The sequence below is a fragment of the Colossoma macropomum genome, unplaced genomic scaffold (assembly GCF_904425465.1).
Source record: "Colossoma macropomum unplaced genomic scaffold, Colossoma_macropomum, whole genome shotgun sequence".
NCBI lineage: Eukaryota > Metazoa > Chordata > Actinopteri > Characiformes > Serrasalmidae > Colossoma > Colossoma macropomum.
This window is the reverse complement of record NW_023494793.1, coordinates 10381904-10408699: the sequence shown is the minus strand read 5'-3', so window position 1 is coordinate 10408699 and position 26796 is coordinate 10381904. Positions and strand designations below refer to the sequence as shown.

Here is a 26796-nt window from a genome sequence, read left to right as displayed (position 1 = left end):
AACCAGGAGTTGATGGCTCTGAGAGGCACTTGCTGGGGATTTAACATTTGGTTTCAAACCTGAATGAAAAAAAAGGAGAAAACCATTGTAAGAAAATCTCCACAATGGTGACTTTATAGAAGGGAAAAGTGGAATGATATTGTAATTTAACAAAATACAGTGCAGTGCAAAAGTCGTATTTTTACCCTTCTTTTTATTTAATTTCCATTCAAAATGGCCATTAAGATAACATTAAACATTTTAGGCGATATATGTAAGGAAAACAGATAATCCATTTGCAAATGTTGATTAAAAATTTGAAAGAGGAAAGTCAAAGGATAATAAATGAAAATGCAGAAGGTTTTCAAAACTGGAGTTTAAAAAAATGGTCACGCTTTACTACATAACATTGACATAACCATGCAATAAACATGTCATAGCAGATGTCATATGCTGTCATGAGTTCTCATGACAGACTCTGTTTTTAAAAAGCAAGTCATTGTAGTGAGGCAGTAGAGAAACATCTGTGATTTCTAAGCTATGCCTATAAATGATAATGTTGTATTATGTTGATAATGTTGATAATGTTGTATAAATAATGAAAATTCCATGTTACCATTATTGCCGTTTCAGATGCCCTAATGCTAGTAGTAACAAGTGGTAGTGGTAGTAGTAACAACACTCTGTACTGTTAATAAACAAAATGTGTCATGCAAACCCATGACAACATATGACATCTGCCATGACATGGCATATTTATGGTATAGTTATGTTAATATTATGTAGCAAGGTTCAAGTAAAATATTACCAAAATGCATTGCAAGATAAGAAGGAAATGTGACCATACAAGACCACCAGAACTTCACCATCAGATAAACAGTACTTAAAGCTTTCATCTTTGAGAAGAAATCAAGCTCCACTCTTGCTTTGCTTCACAGAGTGTTTCTGTTCATCCTTCCACTGTAAGAAGACTAGTCAACACTGTGAGTCTGAAAGGATGTGTAGCTGTTAAGAAGCTTTTACTGAGAAAAGGAAACAGACAAAAAAGACCAATCAAAGAAGCTGCTGGTGTTCTCACAACATTGGACTAACCACTCCAGACCTCAACATCACTGAATGTGATTGGGATTACTTGGATTGTGAGAAGATGAAAATGCAACCAACTTCTAAGACTTTGGAGGTGTGGAAAAATATCTCAGCAGATTTTTTTTAAAAAACTTGGAATGGAATGGAAGCTGTAAAGGGGTCCTCACGATATTTGCTGATATTACATATAGCTCTTATTATATTTAATTTGCACTGTTTTACCTGTTTTGATTGGAAATGAAATAAATGAAGGGTGGTCTCTGGCTGAATAATAATTCAGTCTGGATCAAAACGTCATCGCCAAGCTAATCATTATCAGTTCCTCAGAGGACAGCGGGGCCCCTATGTTCATAATTATCTCTAGAACTCCAGAATATACAGGACCTGTTGGTGGACATATCTGAATAGATGCATGATTTTTAATCTTAAAGACTTTTTGATCTTAATGCGCATCACTAACCCTATCTTACCCTATAAAACATTATATTAACACAACATATTAACTTTTTAAAATCTGCTGCAGTATTGGAGATGTGTACTCTGCTGAGTATTGGAGATGTGGGAGAAGTAAAATGGATCAACATGTGGAGTTGGAGCTTTCCTGTGTGCTGCCCTGTTTTCTGTCACTGCACAAAAGAAGCATTTTATTGCTGAATGTGCTGCGATAGTTTCTGAGCAAACATATACCCACATTCAGAGCAGAATTCTTTTTTTTCTTGCTTTTTTCTTTGTTTCCATACTCTTGAAAGAAAGTTAAGAGTGGTAGGGGACAACATAGTGCTAAACAATCCCAAACCTCAGGCTTGAGTATTGGTCAGTAGAGGGATAGACTGCTTTAGAGGGGCCCAAACAGTAGGCCCTGACATACTTACGAGACTGAACTAAAATTTCCAGAGAATAGTCCATATCAACAATCATGACTTGTCCAAGACAGGAGATTAAAGAAAGATCCAACCCAAATCTAAGTCAACACAATGTAGCATCCACTGTATAAATTTTTCAAAATTTCATTAGGTAGGTCAGCCATTGTATGACTCACCTTTACACAAGATCAGACTTTCCTATTATTATTCCTCTACTGACAAATACTGTCTCCAGCCTGATGTTTACTGTCATTTGGGGCAATGTTGCTTCCAACTATTCTCACCTTTTTCAATCAGCATGGAAAGAATGCACATAGCAGATACAAATGTTTCTGAATATGTCTGGTCAAAACTTTTTTTGTGGCGTGTTCAGTAAATGGCCCTGAAACACATTGTCATAGTAGCTCTAGTTGAATCCATTATCTGAATTTTTCACAATCTCAGTATGTAAGTCTGTCATTGTGTAAATCAGCTTTATATGACTTATGACTAACATAAAGCTTATATTTCTTACCCGTTACCTATTCCTCATCTGAGAAAAACTGTCTACAGTCTCCTTTATCCATGTTTACTGTCAGCAGCTGATGTCAACATACATCAATAAAATACCTATTTTAAAAAACAACTCTTGGATAAATGTAATGGCCATTTTGGAACATTTAGAACATCACATCATAGCCAGCATCAACAGTCTGGACAGGAGCCAGGCTCTCTCCTCTGTTCCTGAACAAATTGCCATTTTATTACATGTATGTGTGGCATGTCTTGTATGTTTTCAGTGTATTAATTGACTGATTAAAAGATAAACTATGAATGTCAGCAACTAAAATGGGGCATCGTTTTTTTGACACCCTCAGTTCAGATACGTGGACATGTCAGTACAAAATCAGTGTTATTACTGAGTTGATTATTACTAAGTGGATAATGTGAGCTCTGAGTTCAGAGATAAGAATTAAAATACTAGAATATACAGACCATATTGGATTTTTAGAAAGTCATTTAATTAAAACATGTAATTAAGTAATATGTGTATTGACACCTTTTCACACATACATTAAGTGGTTACAGACACAGATGTCAGTGCAGTTATGAAACACAGATATACCCAGACGTACAGTGGGAGGTGATAAATATTCATTTTGCATTAGATGGCCATTTGTTGTCCTTTTCTCCAAATCACATTAAGCAAAGAACTCCAGTCATTTGGATTCAAGGTCCTGTTCAGGTTGGAACTAAGCTACTTATAAATTGGTCAGTGCCAGCTAAGTCATTCTACATTCATGAATGGAAGATGCGTGTTCTGAATTGGAGATTCTGGATAAATGTACTAACCATTTATGCCCATTTCTAAAAGCTTGAAAATATCATGTCTAGACCAACTTCAGCTTCCTGGAAAGGAACCAGTTTTCTCATTTTTGCCCCTGAATAAATTGCAAATTTATTTTTTATGTACTCTAGAGTACATTCACATCACCCAGTCGAAGAGGAGATTAAGGTCAAATCATTCATTTCTCAGCATTAGGAAAAAGAAGAAACCATACATTTAGATGAAAAATTACATCAACAGCTACATATAATATTAAGCTATGTTCACATTACTAGGTTGAAGGGGCACAAATTCGACATAAATCTGATCTTTTCAAATCCGACCTAAGTCACTTTCATATGTGGTCCTAGATTGGACACGTATCTGATTTGTGGCCGTGCGGCTTTAATGTTAACACTCAGATCGGAATTCGTGATGCGCGTGCGCCATCATTCAGTGTTACCATGGCAGCAGCGCTGAACAGAATTAAAGCCTGTAAACGGTGGAAAAGCAACACATCTCACCCTTTTTGCCTTCATCTCGCTCTAATAATGAACAGCTGAGAGCTGTTCAGACTTAATTATCTTGGCAGTGAAGACTCATTCTGTTTGTTTGTTTGCTGTTCGTGATTCATTCCTGTGACATTGCTGATTATGATATACGCATGCGGGCCATTTCAGGATGCTGGTTCGTTCATATTAAAGAACGTTTTTAGTCACTTCCCTAAATGAGTGTGAACCATCATGTTAAGAGAGATCAGATCTGAGCAGAAAATGTGAATGTAGCCTTACATTTTTCAGTATTTAGTATGTCCACCCTTTACCTTTATTATAGCTTCCATGCTTTTCAAGGGGGGGTTTATTTCGGTTCTTCAAGGTGAAGTTTACTTCCAAAGTTTTGTCTTAGAATTTGGTTGCATTTTCTACTGTTTGCGACCCAAGTAATCCCAAAGAAATTCAATGATGTTGAGGCCTGGACTCTGAGGTGGTCAGTCCATTTCTTTGATTGACGTATTTTTTGTTGTTTTTGTCCTTTTCTCAGTAATGGCTTCTTGACAGCTACATATCCTTTCCTAATCAGACAGTGAAGGTTCCCAGTTCATTACATAAAGATTAAAATGGACACTGCACTAGAATTTTGATTCAATTTAGAGGTGGGCGATATGCCAGTATGTTATTATTACTTTGATAACTGATGTCAGAATGTGCTCAATAAACTCACTGTCTGTACTTCTAGATCACTAAACAACCATAAATAAAAGAAAAGGCTGTGGTTGTTTACAAGCTCTTCATAATTACACTAATCATAGTGCCTACAACCAGTATGTAGTAACTTTTTCAGTAGCCTTTTTAAAGCAATTGTTTGGTGAGAAATCAAATGTACACAGTGTTCCTCTTACCTCAGATGTAGACAGTCAATTGAGGCACATTTGGTGTTCAAATTTTGCTTTTTTTATTTTATCTCTGGAGCTATGATGCTAACATTGATAGAAACACTTCATTAATGGAAGTCAATAGTCACCCAATTTTTTTCTGTGAACACATCCACAACGCACACAACTCAAACTGCATCCAGCTCTTCATTAATGTCACACAGGCTTGTTTGAATTGAAAGTCCTGTTCAAGTTGGAACTAAGCTACTTATAGATCGATCATCGATCAGCTTACATGCATCAGTGAAAGAGGCCTGTTCAGAATTGGAGATGATTCATGAACCATTCTGGAACATGGAAAACGTCATGTGCAAGCCAGCATCAAGAGCTTGGAAAGGACCCAGCTCTTTCATCTTTGTCCCTGAACGAATTGCCATTTAATTATATGCATGTATGTATATCTCACATTTGTTTCCGAAAAAATAAAACAAAACTGCAAAGGTCTAGGCCAGCCAGCCGCTGAAATCAGTACTGACACAGTCAGCATGTTTGTGTTTGCGACTCTCAGCGATAAACGTCTTCGGCTTTGCTCCAGGTCAAGCATCCCCTGAAGCGTTTGAGTCCTCAAAGCGGAGATTTGTGCCAGCGTCTGGCTTAGCCAGAAGCAGGAAAAGTGCACTGGCACTGTGAAACATCTCAGCCCTGTGCCCAGAGGAGCCCATCGCTTTATTTGGAAGCAGACTTGCTTTTCTATCATTCATTTATGATGTTGTTCTATGAAGGAGTGTGAGAGCAAGGGAGAATGGCGAGGTTAAACTGAGACCCGTGTCTGGAGAGAGACCACATACGCACAAACGCTCACATACTCCTTTATTGATGTGTTCCTAATGAATGCTCCTTGGTTCCACACTGCACTTTGGATTGTTTCCTCCAATTTACGCTGAGTGCAGAGCAGAGTGTTTGCGGCCAGCTGTCTGCCCTGGCATTTCAAGTGAATCTGGGATATTTCCCCCTCTTTTTCCATGTATCTCTTTTTGCAGTAATGCTTTTATAGAACTGTTTCTTGATTTTCCTGAAGCAATTGACATTTTGAACGCTTATTTTAAACCTTTACCTTATTTAATAAAGTCCAGAGTGGTGAATGTTGTCATTTGGCTATGCATTTGCTCTACATTTACATAGCTATTTAAACATAATTATACAATTTTGTAATTAAGTGCAATTACATTGGATTTATATTCTGCATCAACAGCTTCGTCTTCACTTTTTCCTTTTTTTCCTTTTTTTTCTCAATGTCAACGCTAGCTTTTCATCAAATTAAAATCATTAAAAAAATCTCTCTTCTTTTTATGAATGCAGATGTAGTAACAATTGAAAGTTCCACACTTTTGAAAGAATCTGCACTTTTGATAGAATTGATCTATCCATTTTTTTCCTGTATGGACAATTTTTCAGTGTTATACAAACTCTAAAATTACTATAGCATTCAAAAGTTTGGAATTGCTGCTAAAACTACAGTGTAAAACTGTATTTTTATTGTTAAAATCCAGTGGATTTTCAGTTGTCAGCACAGATCTAAAGATTAATTTTTTAATAATGATATGGTTGAGATGTAAACATAGTCATTCAGAGAAACTTATTTCTATGCTATGTTGTTTTGGCTTGACTTGGTAGAAAGGTTACTGCTTGTGAGTGTGGTACATATGAGTGAATGATAAAAGAAATGCAGTACTGATAGACATGCAGATCTTGCAGTGGGCTTTCAGGCAGGTGGCTATGGTGGCCCAGACATGGGTATGTGTGTGTTCCAGGTGCTGTGCTTGGTGTGTTCCCTTTGCAGCCCCCAGCAGAATTACAGCATGTAAAGCTGGGGATTACAGCAGGCAGCGCCTCCTGTGCAGCTCCCCACAGCCGCCCGGCCCGGCTCCACTCATTCACCATCCCTCCTTCATACAGCAAGAGGATTAGCATAACCTCACCTCTTCACACTCCAGCACCCACTCTCTCTCTCTCTTTCTTTTTCACACTCTGTCACTCTCTCTCTCTCTCTCTCACTGTCTTACTGTCTCTCATTCCTGTTTATCACTCTCCTTCTTTCTTGTATTCCATTTCTTCCTTTCTCTCTTTATTTTTTTTAGTCTCTCAGTTTTTTGTTTCTCTCACTCTTGCTCTGCCTTGCTCATCCTGCACCTGCCTGTGGTTTCTCTCACTCTTGCACTCTTTATGTTCTGTCTCTTGTTTTTTTTATTCTTACCCCATTGCTCTGCCTTTCATTATTTCTTTTGCTCTTTCTCACTGTTTAAATCTAAGTCTCCCTCTCTCACCTTCCCTGCCTCTGTCTGTTGCTCCGTCTCGCCTCTCTCTCCCTCTCTCTCTCTCTCTCTCTCTCTCTCTCTCTCTCTCTCTCCTTCCTCTCATTCTCTTCCTCTCCCCTCTGTACTCATTCTCTCTCTCTCTCTCTCTCGGTCTATTGCTTGGTCTAACTCTCCAGTTCAGTCACTCTTTATTGCTCTCTCTCTCTTGCTCTCTCTCTCTCTCTCTCTCTCTCTCTCTCTCTCTCTCTCATTAGAGTTGAATTTGTTTTTTATCAAAGTACTCAGAACATTTCCTGTTTTGAGAAAAAGTGGTGTGCTGGTGAAAGTATTGTATCTGTCAGTGATCTGGGTGTGATATCATTTCATTGGTGAATCTTTGTGGATGGGTGGATTTTCTTTGGGGATCCTCATTATTATTAATATAACTATTAGGATGTAACATTCTTTAATTATTAATGCTTCAATAAAAGGGGTTAAAAGTCTCTCTCTCTCTCTCTCTCTCTCTCTCTCTCTCTCTCTCTCTCTCTCTCTCTCCTTCCTCTAATTCTCTTTCTCTCCCCTCTGTACTCATGTTCTCTCTCTCTCTCTCTCTGTCTCTGTTTACCTATCTCTCTCCTTCTTTCTTGTATTCTTTTCTATGTTCTATCTCTTATTTTCTTATTATCACCCCAATGCTCTGTCATTCTCTCTTTCTCTCACTGTTCATATCTAAGTCTCCCTCTCTCACCTTCCTTGCTCTGTTGCTCTGTCTCACTCTCCTGTTCAGTCACTCTTTCTTGCTCTCTCTCTCTCTCTGTCTGTCTGTCTGTCTCTCTCTCTCTCTCTCCCTTCCTCTCATTTGCTTACTCTTCCCTCTTACTCATGCTGTCTCTCTCTCTCTCTCTCTCTCTCTGTCTCTCTCTCTCTCGGTGTCTAAAGCTTTGATCACTCTCAACCTTTCTGCAGCCTCTTTTGCAATTCTGCGAACCTGATGAGGCCGTCGGGACGCACTAATGCATTCCATGTCTGGGCTTTTTTCTTTCTTTTTTTATTTTTTTTTAAGGTCAGGCAAAGGTGTGAACACGACAAGCGTTTTCTTCCGACCGGCGAAAAACACGTTTAAGGAGGAAGCAGCTGGCTTCATGCCACGAAAGGTGTCAGATATCTCTGAGACCTGTTCCTGTTAGAGAAACATCGATGTTTGGTATTGAGTTCTTCGACTGAGCGCCCCTGGGCTTGTATCTGCTGATGGAGCGAATGGGGGGGGGCACTTTCCCCCCACTGCTCCCTACCTTGCTATTACAGCCCACTGGTACTATCCCTCATCGGCTCTTTAATTAAACATCCTAATGCTCCCTGTGTTGTTTAATGTATTATTTATGCACAGGGAAAAACGAGATGCCTCCGTTTTTCGGAACACCAGCGTCCACGTAAATCTTAGGTTAATTAACACATACTTCAGCGAGAGGGTCAGCGCTCCTCCCACACATTAGGCTTTCTCTGGGGCGGAGACTGGGGCTTGCTGACACAGTCACAGACTGCCCCAGCTATAAGACAGCATTCCACCATGAAAGCACACTTAACAAGCCCGTATGCTGAAATATTCAGCAGCAGAGCATCATTATCTACACCCAAGCCTTTTCTTGCCTGGCTTTTCCTCTCCATTCCCCTCGGTTCCCTCTGCCATACAGCCATACATGGTTTATGTGGTGAGGGCATGGCCCATCAGCACAGCGCTCTGTCTTCTGACTGCATTAGGCTGTCCCCAGTACGCTCTGTATTTGGCCTTACAAACTGGATAAAGAGAAAAAAGGCACGGGGTGAGACTTTACAGTATTACCCTGTGGCACCCTGTTACACTCTGTATCTCTCTCTCTCTCTCTCTTTCTCTCTCTCTCTCTCACCCTCCATCTGACCTGCTCTTTAGCATTTCAGCTCACCTGTTAGATTTTTTATTTTGCCCTCAATCCTGATCCCAGTCATTAAATATTGATCTGCCGAGCCAACATTTGTATGTTTATAGATAAAACTGCCTCACAATACACACTCCTACTGCACTGCAAAATGTTACTTGGATAAAGTAAATAATAGTGAAGTAAAGTTTCTAAATCAACAGATATTTATTATACTAAAATTGGTTTCTGCTCTCTCATTCCCTACAGTCAGGTTCATAAATGGACAATGACACATTTGTACTCCACAGTGGATTTGAAATGAAGCAATCAAGTTGTGATTGAAGTGTAGACTTTTAGCTTTAGTACAGTGGGTTTAGCAAAGATATTGCATTAACCGTTTAGGAATTACTAGGGCTGGGTATTGTTTGAAAATGTCCAATATCGATACCAATACGGAATACTTTCAATTCAGTATAGATGCCAAAATTATACTTTTTCTGATACCTTTTTTCTAATTGTGACAAAATGATTAAAAAAAATAAAATTACTTATGCATACCAGACAGGTATTAATGTGTTTGTCAGCATATCTCTGAATAAGGGCTGATACTTGGGATTTATTTTTTGTCATCTCTGTGAATAAATAAAAACACAGAGAAAAACGTATTCACAAACCACAAACCCAATATTGTAGGTACGCTGTAGACCGTTAAAACAAATGATCTGTCCTGTGTATCTTACCTAAACCAGGGAGATTTAACAGTCGAAAAGGGCTGCAATCCCTGCTCTGTGCCATTCTCCCCTCCTCATACCTGACATCCTTAGCTTTTCTGCTATAGTGAAAGGGTTGTTTATCTGTGGGCAACCGCATTAGCGCGAGTAGAACGGGTAGAACTGGCCCTAGCACTGTCAAAGCCCTCACCTCCAACATGAAAACGACGTGCAAGTTAATAGGGCTCATTTAGCTATGAAACACACAGAACATGAATTATAATAACATTACAGATATGTTTATACGGTGGCCTGAATTGTAGTCTGCTAGCTGTGTAGTACATGCTAGTTTGAATGCTTTCGTTAGCGAGTTATAATGTTATCCTAACGTTGGCAAAGTGAGAAAGGTGCAGGGTAAACTGTTAACTTACTTGATGATATGTTATCACTGGAAACATTGGTGTCTGTGTGTGGTTGTAATATATTTGGCCCAGATTTTCTCATCTCCGGCAGCGATGTAGTGCTGTTCTTCATGTGGCTGATAATTCTGAAGTTTTCTTGATGAAGATTAATTCCATGTGTAATCAAATGTTTCATCAGATTTGACGTAATCGAAGTAGAGCCAGACTTTTGGCCTCTTTGACATGTTTAGCTAGCTGTGTGCTCTCTGCGTTTCTGTGTGTCAGGCATCCAGTGGCGTTTTTTTAGTTTAGTAGTACGGTTTAACTCAAATAATCTCTCGTGATTTGCGTTTTATGCAAAGTATCAAAAATAGGCACCATTTTTTTTTTTTGATACTTTTCGGTTCTCTGTAGTACCGCAATGCTTCATCTGTGCCTTTTTGGTTTTGAATTTCAGTACCCAGCCCTAGGAATTAGTCATTTTTTACATCATCTCTCAATTTCCACAGGCCTTAAAAGTAACTGGACAAACTAACATAACAATAAATACAAGGATTATTTTTAACACTTAGATGCAAATCATTTTCAATGACTGCTTGAAGTCTGGAAACGATGGACATCACCAAATGCTTCTACCCTTGAGATGCTTTGCCAGGCCTTTTAAGACCAATTTAAGAATATTCCATTTCTTTGCCTTAAGAGGCTCTTGGGTAGCTTTCATAGCATGTTTTGGGTCATTATGCGACTGTGCTGTGAAGCCCCGTGCTGTCAGTTAGCAGTGGTGTGCATCCTGAGGTAAACCCTCTGTTTTTACATTCGTAAAGGCGTCTCTTGATTGTAGACTTTGACAATGATACTCTAACCTCCTCTTGAATGTCCTTGACTTCACTAGACGTTGTGAAGGGGTTCTTCTTCACCACAGAAAGAATTCTGCGCTCATCCACTATAGTTGTCTTCTGTGATCTTCCAGGCTTTTATGGTGTTGTAAGCTCTAACTTCACCACTGCTTTAGATATAAAACAGAGCGACGTGTAGTTTCTCTCTCTCTCTCTTTCCCTTTTTCTCTCTCACTCTCTATCTCTCACTCTTGTTTTTCACTGTCTAGCTAGGGGGCATGTTGTAGTAGAGTTGAGCGATTCCTCACTCTGTCAGTGTCTCAGTCTTTCACGATTGCTGTCCCTCAATCCACAGAGTGAATGTTGTCTGAGGCTTACATTTGCACATACAGAACTAGTATGAATACAAATCCACTGGATACATGAGCCTTCTCAGCAAGATTTCAACATTCAGATCGATGATTTGGTTAATAGGTATAAACCTAGGCAATCAACCAATTTGTAATTCAAACTACATTTCAGTGGTGATTCTACACAGCTTCAATTGTTGAGACAAGAAGGCAGCTATAGGTCTCTTCTTTAATAACAGTGATGATCAAAATACAACAATATAAAACTAAGTAAACAGACCATGCTTACAATTAGACTTATTGTATTGTCATTAAGTCTAATGCCTTATATGTAATTATATTTAAACACAACAGTGAACAATATTAGTTACAAGAATAGTAACGTGACATATTTTCTGATGCATATTCAGTATAGAGGTGTCACTGTATTGCCCATTATAATGGCAGTTTTTTCCATTGCGTCACTGAAATTCTGATCATGCTGCAATACTGATAAATGTAATGATAACTCCATAGTGTTAAATGTGATTATAATTAAATAAGAAATATTAATAATTGTTAAGGCAGAAGTTCCACAATTCCATTTTTAACATACAGATTTAGCAGATTAGCACTTCTTTCTTTTTGGCATTACTGACCTAACTAAACAAAACAACAAAGTGTTGTTGTCTATTTTGGGTTTAATTAGAGTTTTCAAGTGTATGGGAATAATTGCAAATATCTGGCAGTTCTTTCACAGCTCTGACATTATGATCAAAGCGATATGTCTATTAAACGAATGTGAGCAACAAACAAGAATATGTACTCATATGAGGATCTATTTCAGGTGTCAGACTGAGAAGCTGTCTCTCCATGTGCAGTACTAAAAGATATTAAAGTTAGCTGTTAGACTAGCTGCTTGTCTAAACACTCATTCAGCTGCCAGGATGTTTTTTTTTTTAGCCAAACTTCACTGTGTTGGTGTCATGCCTTTCCACTCCAGTGGTTACGTAGCGTAGGTATGTCAGGTTTGCCCAAAAACTGCCACTTTGATATTAATATAAGCCATACAACAGTTGTGTTTTATCATTACTCTGATTACACAAATCAGTAATAAACACTGAGAGCAGAAAGCTCTGATTCTACATGCTGATATATATTTCACTATGGCCAGCGTCCACATGCATTCAGATTCTTAGTTCAGATCGCCCGCAAGACCCTCGGTTTGAAAGGGTTCAGTAATCTTTGACCATTATTTTGTTTGGCAGTCATAATATACTGTTACCAAGATGTTTGCTCAAAAGTCTTTAACTGATTAAGTCTAGCTGTAAAGCTAGTGTTCATTTAAGGCAGTGTTTGCATGAATGATTTGCATATGTGCATATCTTTAATGAAGTGGCTGTAACTAGCTTTATACATAGACACACACACACACACACCAGCTACTCAAAGTATTTGTAAAAAACCATTAACGTCCACGTCCAGTTCAATTTCAGTTTAAATTGTGGACACAGTAATTTGCTTTCTGTTCTGCTCCTCAATTAATTTTGCCATGTTCCTCACATTATAACTTACACTCTGAATGAACTCTTGTCTGAGTCAGGTTTTCTATTAAGACAGAGTTTGTTTGTGAAATTATGTTCTGTTCTCATTTACACAACACATGCATAATCAGTCCATTTGTAGACTTGTAATAATTGCTTGCTTTTGTCAAAATGGCACTCAGCTCTTTACAGATTAATCCACTAAGGGGACTTAGATAAATACACGACAGAGTCTCTGTTTACACCTCGTCATTTCGTGTGACTTTAATGTGACTTTCGTGTAACTCTCTGGATTGTACTTTGATAAAATGTTAATCACATGCATTCACCCTTGGTAATCAAATGTGTGAGCGAATCGATACTGAAATGTGGATATTTCTGAGCCTGATGTTTTCTTTTTGAAAATAAATCCTCTCATTACTGTATCAGTCCTGTTCTCTTTAAGCAGTAAACTCAATATACATCAGTAATATTAAACAAACTGTACTATAAATACTATCAAATAAATGTGTAGGATAAGAACTACTTTTCCTTCCGCACTGTTTCTCTGCTTCTCACACTCCCAGACACAGACAGCCACATGAGTTGAACTGAATGCTCTATAACTAGAGAGTTATTTCCCTAAACAGTCAGTTTATGTGGTGGTTTATATAACAGTAATGCGAAGGCTTTCACATAATGTCCATATTTTACTGGTATCATAAAGTATTGCTCATTTTACCTGGGCAAGGATACTTCTAAAGGTATCAGTATCATCACTGCTATCAGGATATTAGCTACGGAATTACTTGATATCAGATCAAAAAGAAAGGTAGTGGTATTGCCCATCCCTGTTCAGTTAGTCAGATTGAAATCTGATTTTCTAATGCATAACATGCAAATCAGCTCATATATAAGAACCAATTGCCTGTATCATCCCTTGTTTTTCCTGTTGTTTTCAAAAGATTCGGTTCTGCTTATCATTGTTCATTTCAGAGTAGCAACGTTAACATACAGTCAAGCTGTCAGCCAGTATTAGTCTAAATTTGATTACCTTGTTAACTGATCATTTTAAGTGACCATTTATATCAGATGTAAGATTGCAAAACTCACTTTTTGACAAGGACCACTAAAAAAAGGGCATGCAGACAGATTTGAAGTCAAAATCTGTCAGTTTGATTGGTACAAAATTATGAATGCAGTATGTTTTGTCGTTGTTGCAATGATTGCCCAAAGCCCGAAGATTAATGATCTTTTAATTGTTATTACAGACTTAGTTTATTTTCCATCTGCTTTGTGTCAATTGCTTTTGCTGATTTACTGTAGCAGGCTATTTTTACAGCATTTATTGAAATGACACATGGAATGTTAATACGAATTGACTTTCTAGCACCCTGGTCGAACTCATTATTGCAGTCTTATTCATTCACTCGAATGAATGGTTCCTTTTAAAAGGCATTTGCCTTTATCGAGTTGTTTTAGTCAGATTCTGCTTCAAACAGATTTTAAATTACTTACTCTTTGTCACTTATTTGTAATTATTTTGCAGCATATTTGCCAGCTGGGATTCAGTGTCTAGATTTTCTTGCGACACCGTTTCAATCAAAAGTGTCGATGAATGTGAATCACAGCTGCCAACATGGAACGTTACCTCCATTAAGCAAAATATCAGATGCACTGTGAAGCATGGGCTAGATAGCAGTGAATGTTTTCCCACTTGGAAAAGCAGTAGGGTAACGCTTGGATAAAGCAGGAAACAGAAGCAGTGCATTATGTGCTGTGTTAGTGATATACTATCCTGTGCCTCACTTACTCTACATGATTCCAATTCTGAGCTGACAAGCATGTAGACACATCCGCTGTGGTCTTTAAGGCTAGCTGTGGAGAGTGACACAGCTGACCGGTTACTCTGTCCAGACATTTAATGGGGCACCTTGTCTTGTCCAGCGAGGATCTGACTACAGCAGCTGCAGCCTGAACTCTGACATACAGAACATTGTGTCAGGACTCTGCAGTCTGCTTCATTGTGTCCATTCAGAAGTTCGGCTGTTTAAAGTTATGTTTAAAACTCTAAATATATACTTAGTTGCCAGTTTGTTCAGTACACCTACCTTGTACCTGCTCTTAATTGACGAACTGTGCAAAAGTCAGAGACCAGCCTTCATTTATTTAAGAAGTCAAAACGGCCATAAAGTACAAGAGGAGATGTCTAGAGGTATTTCTGAGGCGATTATATATAATATAATCCACTTTATTATAATATAGATTTAAGATAATTCACTTAGTTAAAGGAAAATACATGAAAAAGTGGGAGATTCCAAAACTGGAGTAATTAAAACTGATAAATTATATGGAGGAAATGGGACTCCTAACAACTGTGCATAACCTGGTAGACCACCAAAACCATGAGATAAACAGTAGCCTTTACGTTTGAGAGAGAGGAGAAAATCAACACTACTCTTGCTTTAGATATGAAAAAAAATAATAATAATCCACAGATGTTTCTGTTCATCATTCCACTGTGAGAAACAACTCAACTCTATGGGAAAAAACAGACCAAAGAAAAAGAAAAGAAAACTAGCAATTCAGACAAAGAAGCAGAACAATGGACTGGCTACCCGAGAGTCCAGACCTCAACATAATTGAATATGTTTGAGATTTGTTAGATGGTGAAAAGCAGAAAATGCAACCAACTTCTAAGATTTCTTAGAAAAAAAACACAAGCAAGTCACCCAAAAAGAACAGAAGCCGTTAAAGGCAAAAAGTGAACTCTAAATAATGAAAATTTGGTATTATGTTTAGTTGTTGAGGTGTCTGTGAAATATGTGGTCTCTGAATTTTGCATAGTACTGTAGGTGTTTCTACTAAAGTGAGTATAAGTTGTGATATTTCTGGGATTTTGTAGATGTGTTGTTCCCTCATCTCTGCGTTTTTGCAGAGTTATTTTTCCTCGAGCTGAAACCTGCTGTCATCCCAGCCTGCTTCGCAAGATGTCTACTGCTTAACACATGCTGTCAGCTGAACCCTCTTAACCAGCTGCCATTGTTGGACAAATTGGGGCAGGACCTACCGAACTTGGTTTACCCGACCATGCCACGTGGCCTAGAACCTAAGGCTTTTCCTGTAGTCCTTTGTGTTCGTGAAGTGCACTGTTTTACATGCTGATGTTTTCCACCTGCTTGGCTTGACAGTGGGCTTAATTGTACGTTTGCCGCAAAGTGAAAGGCTTTCATGTATATTTGAACACATAGCCCCATGTCAGCCGACACATTCAGAGCCTCTTGAAATATTCATAGCCAGATGCTGTAGGGGGACCTGGATCGAAGCGGAATGTAATGAAGTAGCTAGCTGTTTCTATGGCAATTAAAGACTTGGTCATACAACAGGCCACAACTATCGGCTTGGGCAGGCTGGGTTTTTGCTTCGTCAGCATATCATTACTGCGGATAGAGTCACCGTCTGCTTGGGCTTTAAAGGCTATGTTTACAGTGCGCCTCGAGCGGCGTGCTATTGACATTAACCACAAACACGGCCTGCAATGTGATAGCAAACTGAAACACCCTCAGACGTGCCTAGGGAATAGCTCTGTCTGATTTATGTAAGCAAAGACATTGATTTTGTATGCTCAGGTACAATATTGGTTATTATCACACGCTAAAATAGATACACAATACAGGCTCTGTGGAAATGGACTGTAGCTCAACTTTGGCACTATCTCTAATGAGCTCGCTCCTCTGAGGTATGCTTTTGCAGACTAATTGCAGTTTTTAGATGATACAGCACCACACATGAGACCGAACTGTGTTTCAGTGTATTGAGAGCATGTACCCCATTACTGTAATGTCTCCACGCTGACTTTATGGTCAGTCACACATGAAGGGACTTATGATGATACAGAATGAGAAAAGTAAGTTGTTACACAACAAGTACAGCAGGAAAAAAGAGAAAACTTTTTCTGCACTATGCTTTCTATCGCTAGTGCAGAGCAGGAACAGATCAAAGTGGGCCTGGGCAGTAATGGCTGATCCAGCATGGAATTAGTGGCTAGAAGAGTGTGGCTAGGGTGATGTATAAGCCTGCCAGGATGTGTACTTTTCCTCTCTCTTAGCTGCTTAGAGCATGTGCTGTCCTGCAGGCCATGACATTAACATTCATGTGACCGTGTGGGTGGTGCTGTGGCCGTCGCAAGCTAATCGATACCCTGGCGGGCTTTGAGACGCCCCCCCTCTAGCCAGTTGTTATTTGGCTGGGATGTAGCTGGAGTCTGACCTGTTGTCATGCACAATTTGTCAGCTACCCCAAACCTCATCCATCAATGGTCAGTTTCTGACCAGAGGACTGCTGCTGACCGGATATTATTTGGGTCTCCAAAGTGACACTGGCACGGAGGTGGTGTATTATTGTATCAAGTACAGCCATTTTTTACGTTGATGTCACAACTAGGATGAAAGTAGTCTAAGTAGCTACTTGAAGAGATGTATGATATGCATGTTAGGGTTGTCAAATGATGGCATAATTTTATTTAGTAATTATTATTTTGTTTAGTAATTACAATTAATTGTATATCTTATTTGCTCAAATTTGACCCTAAAAAATGAACCTGAGCAAGAAAATCATGTGATGTCCATGATGAGCGCAGTTTCCACTGCCAAGTCTGCTGTAGATGGTCAGCACATGTTTTGCTTACTTCAGGCTCAACATCCTTCAGTGCAAAAAAAAAATCATGGCACCTAGAAACAGCAGCTAGAAACAACTGTAGCTTTTATCAAGAGAGCCATTAATTAAACCTATTTGGATGCTATTTAAAAGCTGTATTTGAAAGAAAGGACTACAGTCAGGACTACAGATGCTCTACATATATATAGCAATAAATTGTACTTTATGGCTGTGTGGCTGTTTTGACTTTATTTTACTTTATTTTCTGGCTCTAAAAAATGTAAAGTAAAGTAATGGCCATTCATAATGGCCTTTAAGTTATTCGTTTTTCAGCGTCAGGATAAAATATATGTATATTTAACAGAAAATTGCACAGAAGCCTCAACAATTACATTAAATATACATATTTTTTTTATTGTTTAGTATGTCCATGCCTCATGTAAACATGCCCAAAGGTTAATCATAGAAGTTTCTTAGAAATTCCAATTACAAATGTATATCCGTCAGTCTATAAAACTTTAATCTACGTATCAGATGTCTAGTTTCAGTGTTTTAGTTTGTTTTGTAGGTTTTTTTTTGTCCTATTCTCTGAAACACCTGTGGATTTTTCCAGATCTGAAGGAAGAGTGGAGCTTGATTTTCTCCTCTCTCTCAAAGATGAAAGCTTTAAGTACTGTTTATCTGATGGGGACAATGTTGGTGGTCTGCCAGGTCTAACATAGTTGTTAGGCATCTTTTAATACATTTATAACTCTGGAATGTTGTGTTTTCCTTTGTCTCTTTCCTTACTTATTCAAGTGGATATTTCTGATCTCTGTAGGAATGTCTCCAGCATTCTGTTGTGACTGAAAAAAAATGCTAGTGATGAACACTTTGCTTTCCTTCCCCTTTTTTTGCAATTTCTCTGCTGCACTTGGATAACTTTATTAGGTGTTCTTTCTTAACACCCAGACAGTCACATTGAGGAACCTCCGCTCCATAATGTAGATTATTGCTTATTTGCCTTGTTCTTACCAGTCTGTCTTCGCGCAGTGTCATCATGTGTCATTACATGACAAGGGTGGTGCTGCATTGCAGTTTCAGAAAATAATTGCTACAATTGCAAGTAACATATATATATATATAAAAAGATGGAAGATATAACGTGGCAGTAGGTACACAGAAGTAAAGTATGCACATATTAAATACAGATAGAATTGAATTTTTTGACTGAAAATTGAATAAACGAAAGGGTGGTACTATATATCGTTCTGTGTGGGTGGAGCATCTGAAGCAGGGACAGCCTGAGAGGCTGTTCGAGTCTGAGTAGCGTTCTTAAAACCATGCAGACAGCCTATCAGGCAAGCCTGGACACCAGTGTCTCAGCAAGCGTGGCTGATTACAGGAAACATGTTCTTGCATGCAATGTAGAAGTGTTGAGAGTAGGGCGATAGGGTGACACAAAAAGGGAGATCAGTGCGGAGTGGAGCGAGGCATTATGGCATGCTAATGGTGCTGTTCTCCTGCGGCAGAGAGCCCCGACAGGTCCCCTCCATTCCTTTCAGCAGGGGGAAATGAGCTCTTATCTGTTCCTCTGAAGATAAGGAGATGCACCATGCCTTTCCATCCCTCTCTCCTTCTCTCTCTTTTCCTTTCTCTCTCTCTCTCTTTCTCTCTCTCACGTACTCTGTCTCTCGCTGCGCTCCTGGGAATTCACTGGTCTGCTACTTCAGATGAGGCAGTTCATCTCACCAGTTAGTGGATGAGCACTCGGTTGAAATTCAGCCAGCAAAACTAATTTGAAATGAAAATGGCTCTTCTTACCAAGCTGCTGCCTCTGAATCCTATATGCTTGGCATAACTACTGAATTTCTTGGGTTCGCTGCTGAAGTAGGAGGATTCTGCATGACTGATCGTGGTAAGGGTACCTTATAGAATGTTCACATTTGAGCGCGGACGCATGGCCCTCCCCGTTAATGCTCAGTGAGCTGTTAAAGTCTTTGGGCAAGTGCTGCTTCTAGATTTCCATGGCACATTTGTTAAGTCTTGGTTTGTTTCCAGATGTGTAGGGTCCACTAGTCCTGCTCTGACATCATTTTGACTCAGGCTTGTCTCTGTCTCAGGGTAAGGTGGACTCGGAAATTGTTCTCGAGACCAGCTGAGTGTAATGCCTCTGTCTGAAATAATTGGAAGCGGAAGTTTTTTCTGTCCTTGTTGAATATCAATAACATCTTCAAACAGAATAAAGTCCTTTCTCTGTATGATTAAATACAATCTGTTTGCTGCCGGTTGAGCATCTACAAAGCCAGTTCCAGCAAAGCTGAGGCAGTATGAGAACTGCAAATAAAACCTTATATTTAATGCTTTATCTGATCAACTTCATAGTGTTTTGTAAAATACGCTCATTCTGAAATTAATGCTTTCGGCATGTTAAGACAAGGAATGTTGTTGAATATTAAGAAAATGTTTAAAGGAAATGACATAATCATAGGTATAAAGAGCATCCAGGAAAGGCCTAGTCCTTTATGAGCAAGGATTGGTCGAGGTTCGGCACTTTTGTCAAATAATCCATGAGCAAATTGTCCAGCTGTTCACAAACCTCCTTCATTTTGTATTTGCAAGGACTTTAGGTCTCTCACCGTCTAGTGCAGCTGCTAGACTGGCCTGCCTGTCTTCTGCTGTAAACATCTTGGCATATTATGAAGTGCAAAATATGACATTGTCCCTATATGTTTGCTTAGTTGAAGACTTGTGTAACTGAAAAATGGCAAAAATAATCCTTCAAAACTGGATCAGTTTGTCTCTTCAGTCCCCAAATGACTATTAAGTGTTAAAAGGAGAGTAGAAAACGCTTCTTTCGCTTTTTTGGAATGTATTACATGCACGATATTTGGAACGAGCATATATTAACAAAAGTAATTAGGCAAAAATAATTACAAAAAATAATTAAATCACAGAATTTACTAATCACTGCTTTCTGTTTTTACTGGCATTTCACATACTGTGAAATTCTTTGTTTATTGGTTTCAAAATTCAAATATTCTCTGAGAACAGATCAGAATGTTATTATTATTACTGTGGATTATTAAAGTGGATGTATGTTGTTTGGTTTATATTCAGTTGACTTTAGGTGGTGATTCTGAATTAGCTTTAGAGACGAAGAGACAGAGAATAACCTCAGCATCATTTGCTTCCAAAACTACTATACAAAGTTGAACTAAGGCTAAAATATAATAATAATTAATAATATTGTACAAAATATATTATAATATGTAATATTTATTAATGTATATCATCTATAATAAATGATAATGAATGCACAATGAGCTACAGACAAATTGTGTTTTTTTCCCTTCTTTTTAGTTTTCTATTCTGAAAAAAATCTTAATCTGGTCTTGGTCTTGGCTTGGACTCGACTACTGCAAAGTCTTGACCTTGACTCAGGCTTGATGTGTCCAAATTTGTTCAGGTGACTTGGACTTGCCTTTGATGGTCTTGACTGCAACACTAGGGTCCACAAGAGCAGCTCGGAGAGTTCACACAGACGTGTACGTGTGTTGATGCACTGCCCCGTTGCCGCATGGACTCCCCTGACAAATAGCTCTTCATCGATTAGACATGGCTCGAAATGTTCCACAAGCACTTAGCATAGCCAGGACGTAAATTTGTGGCTGTTATGAGTTTCTGGAATCATCCTCTGCGGGTCATTCCGTTCATCAGATCTCAGGGCTATTACTGCTCTGGCCTCTTTGGAGGCTGCTGGAGGTACTGAAAAGACAAGCTTTCATGGTTTCTTGCATTTTTGGATTCCAAGCCAGGTCTTCAAGCTCTGCAGACGACAAGAAATCAATGAGAAGGCACTTTAAAGCAGAGCAGTCTAACACTGCAGCAGTGAGCCTATGTCATTTCCATTATTGCAGCAAAAAGATTATCGATGGCAATTTTTTTCAATCAACTCATGGCGTATTTAAGAGGAACAGAGTGCCCTTTCCTGCTAAATTACTGTTTTAAGAAAACACTGACACTGTGGTTGATGTCAGTCATGGCTGCCATGTTTTTAAATTATCAGCAGAACCTAAAGGTGTGTTTACACCCCTTTAAGACAGCAATCTAGATAGTATGGTAGTGCATCATTAGCGATGTTTGTTTCATTTAAAAAGGGTTTAGCTTTTTCAGATGAAAAGCTCATCATGAATATATTAGGTCTGTAAGTGCTGATGTAACTTTTTGTCTCTAGGTTCATTAACTTAAAGAAAACATGTTTACAACGTGATAAAAGTGATTGCTATTATTTTCCAGTAACTAAGGCTAACTGAACTGTTTCAAAGAGTGTGTTTGTAGTAAATGTGAACAGTACAGTGCAAAAGTCAGAAACCACCCTTTCACTTATTTAATTACTACTCAGAATGATCATTAAGTACTGAAGTTCTTCATTTTTCTGCATCAGGGAAAAGTGCAGAAAACACATTTAAAAGAAATATGCTCTCTGCAGAAGCCTCAACCACTAAATATCGTTATATATCATTTGTTTTTTAATATGTATTGTTTGCACCCCATTTTTCACAGAATTCTGCACTTAGAAACCTCTTAAAAGTCTTAGAAAGTTCAGTCTTAGAAGTTGTATTTTTTTTACTTCTTTTCTGCATCTCATAATCCAAGTAATCCCTACAAATCTAACTATAGTCTAATCTAACTACAAATTACATAAAACCAAACAGATGGTTCTTCAAGGGTTCTTTAGTAAAGAAAATGGTTCCATAGAGAACCATGAACACTCAAAGAACCCTTTGCATGATTAAAGGGTTCTTTGCATCATGAAAGGGTTCTTCAGATTAAGAATGTGTTGTGTATGGTTCTGTAAAGAACCTTTTTGAAACTGGTTCTGTATAACACCCACAAGGGTTTTTCTGTTGTGACGATGTCAAGCTTGTAACAATAGAAGAACCTCTTTGGGTACTATATAGAACCCTTTACAAACAAGTTCTATATAGAATAATCTATTGCACATTCATGTATATTTTCCATCAGTCTGAAGAACCTTTACATGATGTAAAAGGTTCTTTGAGTGTTCATGGTTCTACAACCCCATTTCCAAAAAAGTTGGGATGCTGTGCAAAATTTAAATGAAAACAAAATGTAATGATGTGCAAATCATTTAAACCGTATATTTATTTGAAGATAGTACAAAGACAACATATCAAATGCTAAAACTGAGAAATGTTATTGTTTTTTTGAAAAATATTTGCCCATTTTGAATTTGATGTCAGCAACACGTTCCAAAAAAGTTGGGACGGGGGCCTGTTTACCACTGTGTTTCATCACCTTTTCTTTTACCAACACTCTGTAAGTGTTTGGGAACTGATGACACCAATTGCTGCAGCTTTGAAAGTGAAATGTTTTCCCATTCTTACTTGATATAGGATTTCAGCTGCTCAACAGTTCGTTTTGTCATATTTCTCGTTTCATAAAGTGCCATATGTTTTCAGTTGATGGCAGGAATGGACTGCAGGCAGGCCAGTTTAGCACCCTAACTTTTTGACTATAGAGCCATGCTGTTGTAATATGTGCAGAATGTGGTTTGACATTGTACTGTAGATGAAAAAATCCCCAAGTTCTTTGCTATTTTACTTTGAGAAATGTTATTTTTGAATTGTTTCACTATTTGCCTGCACAGTCTTTCAGAGTGGTGAACCCCTCCCCATCTTAACTTCTGAAAGACTCAGCCTCTCTAAAATGCTCTTTTCTACCCAGTGATGTTACTGACCTGTTGCCAATAAACCTTAAGGTGTTTTTTAGCTTTACACAACTTTACCAGTCTTTTGTTTCCCCATCCCAAATTTTTTAGAACTTGTTGTTGGCATCAGTTTCAAAATGGGCATATATTCTTCAAAAAACAATAAAATTTCTCAGTTTTAGCATTTGATATGTTGTCTTTGTACTATTTTCAAATAAATATAGGGTTTAAATGATATGCACATCATTGCATTTTGTTTTTATTTACATTTTGCACAGCGTCCCAACTTTTTTGGAAATAGGGTTATATATAGAACCATTTTCTTTACTTAAGAACCCTTGAAAAATCTTTTTAAGAGAGTGCTTTACACCTCAGATGTCCTGTTTCAGTGTTCTAGTGCAAGTTTTATCTTTTTAGTCTATTTCCTCTTCTTAGTAATAGCTTCTTGTTCATTTTTTTCAGAGAAATCTAGCGATATTTATTTATACATCTCAAACATTTAGTCTTTTTTCAGTCTTTTCTGCTTCTCATGAACCAAGTAATCCCAAACAGATTCAGTGATGTTGAGGTCTGGTGGTCACTCAGTTGTTCTTAGAACACCAGCAGCTTTTTTGTTTGAATTGCAAATTTTTCTTTTCTGTCTGTTTCTTCTGCAACAGCTACACATCCTTTCAGACTCATAGTGTTGAGTTGTCTTCTCACAGTGGAAGGATGGACAGGAATATCTTTTTCAGGAAGATCCGAAGCAGCTTGATTTTCTCCTCTCTCTCAAAGATGAAAGCTTTAAGTGCTGTTTATCTGATGGTGACCATTTTGGTGGTCTGCCTGGTCTTACATGGTTGTTAGGAGTCTCATTTTCTCTGTATCTTTTAATCATTTTTTTGCTCTAGTTTTGGAGTCTCCTTTTTCACTTATTTTCCTTTGCCTTTTCTTTATGGATTATCTGATATCTAATCCCCTCAGAAATATCAGCTTTAGCCTTCCTAGACACATATGAGAAAGAACTTTGCAAGGCAGCTAAGGTGAGTGTTGTGTAGTTCTTGTGAATGTTAATGTCTTTGAAGGTGAATATAATGTCAGTGAGCTTTGGGAACACTGTTTCTTGGGAGGAGCTGTAACTGGTTGGTGTTAGGACTGGAATGGTAGAGTTAAAGTGGCAGTAGGTGCACAAGAGTAAAGAGTGAACAAAGTTTTGAGTTAGTTTTGAATCGAATGCTAGGCTATTGTTTGAAAGGTCTTTAGTGTTGACTAATACGTTCACAAGTAAATATTGCATACTAATAATTAAGATTGAACTTATTCTGTTGTTTATATTTAGATCTAAACTAAATGTCAGTTTATAAAAAAGGAAACATAAAAAACTAGATAATTGGGCCCCATTACCAGGGATATGGGAGCATTTAGAAGAATCGATGAATTGAAAATATAAAAGAGAGATTAGCTTATTACTGATTTTTTTGCAGCAGCCCTGAAGCAGCAGCTTATTTAAATTAATGATCTTCTCTGCATTGATCTGTCACTTACCAAAAAAGCACTATCCCACACAGCATGATAAGGATTAATAGTACACATTTAGCTGCTGATAATGGAACCTGTCTGATTGACACGCAAGTTATAATGTTTGATGAAACATTAGCACCATAAGTTTTTGCCTCCCCATATGGTGCCTGTGTGTCATTTAGGGAAGGCGCACAGGTTTGGAATTGCTGATGATTAGAACATGTTAAAAATTAAATTAGAAAAGCATCGAAAAGAAATGCATAACTTAATAAGCAGCGCTGCCATGGGCTTTCAGGTGTGAAGACAGAATATATTATGTTGTAAATGTGGAAAGTTGGCAAGTAAAACTCAATCTTTCTCAATTTTCCCCCATAAGCTTTACAGAACAACCTTAAGGCACGCAGAAGGCAGAACATGATTGTCAACAAGATTTATACGAAGACAAAGAAGTGATTCCATGAGTGATGAACCATAGGGGAAATCTCTCTCTCTCTCTCTCTCTCTCATTCTCTCACTCTTCCATTCTCAGTCTCTATCTCCCTCTGTCTGTCTACCTCCCTTTCTCTTTCTGTATCTCTCTCTCACCCTCTATTTTCTCCCTCTCTACCTCGCTTTCTCTCTCTCCCTCTCACTCTTTCTTTCTCACTCTCTCTCCCTCTATCTCCCTACCTCTCTTTCTCTTTCTCTCTCTCTTCTCTCTACCACACCCTCAATCTCCCCCTCCCCTTCCCTCTTGCTCTCCCTCTGTTTCTCTTCCTCTCTCTTTCTCTCTCTCTCACTTTTTCTCTCTCACTCTCTTTCCCTTTGTCTTTCTACCTCTCTTTCTCTACCCTTTTCCTTCTGTCTCTCCCTCGCCCTCTCCCCTTTTCCTCTCTATCTCTCTCTCTCTTCTCTACTATACCCTCTTTCCTCCTCATGTTTTTTTGTCTCCCACTCTCTTTCTCTCTCTATCTCGCTCCCTCTCTCTCAGTGTCTCTCTCTGTCTCACTCTGTCCCTACATCTCTTTCTCTTTCTCCCTTACCCTCCCTCTCTCCCTCTCTGCACATCCACTCACACATCGCATGTACGGCTCAGTAAGTGATATGTCAGTGGGTAGGATGCTACTTGACGCTGATTTATATAAAGAGGCTGATTTTGCAGCTGAATATCTAAAAGAGAGTCTCCTTCAGTGCCATTATGGTGAGCACGTCTGTAAAGGCCTCACATGCATCATAGGAAACGCTTTCTCACCGCCTCTCACTGCATAATCGAAGGCTAGATATTATGCAAATATCTTGTAGGAACCTCTTGATGATCTGACTAATGTCATGGTGTTATATTTTTTGAAAATGATACTCAGAGTTATCATTGTTTGTTATTCTCCGACAGTGGTACAGTATTCATTTAGATTATTCATTTACATACACAGTTTCCATGTTTTGGTTATGAAACACAAATTGAAAGGGATATTATGCAGACTGAGCAGTTCACAGCACACTTACTCACAATGATGTTCGCGTTTTTTCAGGGCAAAAATGTGCTGACTTTGGAGGAAAGCATGTCAGGACCGGCAGATTGGACTTTTGGCTTTGTAAAGAGCTTTTTGCAAAAGCTACATGTTCCATTTATTTAAACTGGAAGAGCAGAACTAATTTGGTTTTCTCACAGAGGATAAGGTTAGGGTTAGAGTTACACATAGGACAAATAAGACATACCGTTCTCTGTGATTTTTGGTTCTATCTCACTCCAGCCTGTGTCGACTACAATCTCTAAATTTGAACACAGTTCGCTTATAACATAATTTTACATAAGTACAGTAAAGGCTCAACTGTTTATACGTGCTGAGATCTTTTGAGTGTGCACCATCTGTGTACCACCACATTAGAATTTCTTCTACACATGCCTTAACTTCTGTTACTACTTTTCACAGTACTGGGGCAACTTCATTATGCCACATGCATAAATTTAACCCTCCTATTATGTTGCAGATCAAATGGACCCGTTTTAAAGTTTAAAAATACAGGAGAAATATTTCTAATACATTTTGGATTGTGAAACCTTTTCTGCTGGACTCATGTCTCATAGCGTGATTTGAATTGCAAAAGGATCAATTTGACCTGGAACAGAAGAGATGTTTTGTTTGTATTAATCAACATGCCCCTGTAAAATATGTTATATTTTAATGAAAACAAGGGAATTATTATAAGTAAACCTTGATCCGTATTGTATTAAAAGTTGATTACACTAAATATTGATTACATTAATTTAGCTGAGGATAATGTGTATGGAGAAAAATATAATTTTTAACTACTTTCGGATGGTTAAATATGCATCAGGTCAATATGACTACTCA

At 38.3% G+C, this 26796-nt stretch overlaps 1 protein-coding gene across 1 annotated transcript in view; it reads left to right on the top strand.

Moving 5' to 3' along the window:
* Positions 1 to 26796, top strand: part of grid2 (glutamate receptor, ionotropic, delta 2) — a 588027-nt gene that overhangs the window by 416135 nt on the left and 145096 nt on the right. The gene's annotated exons all lie outside the window — the stretch shown is intronic.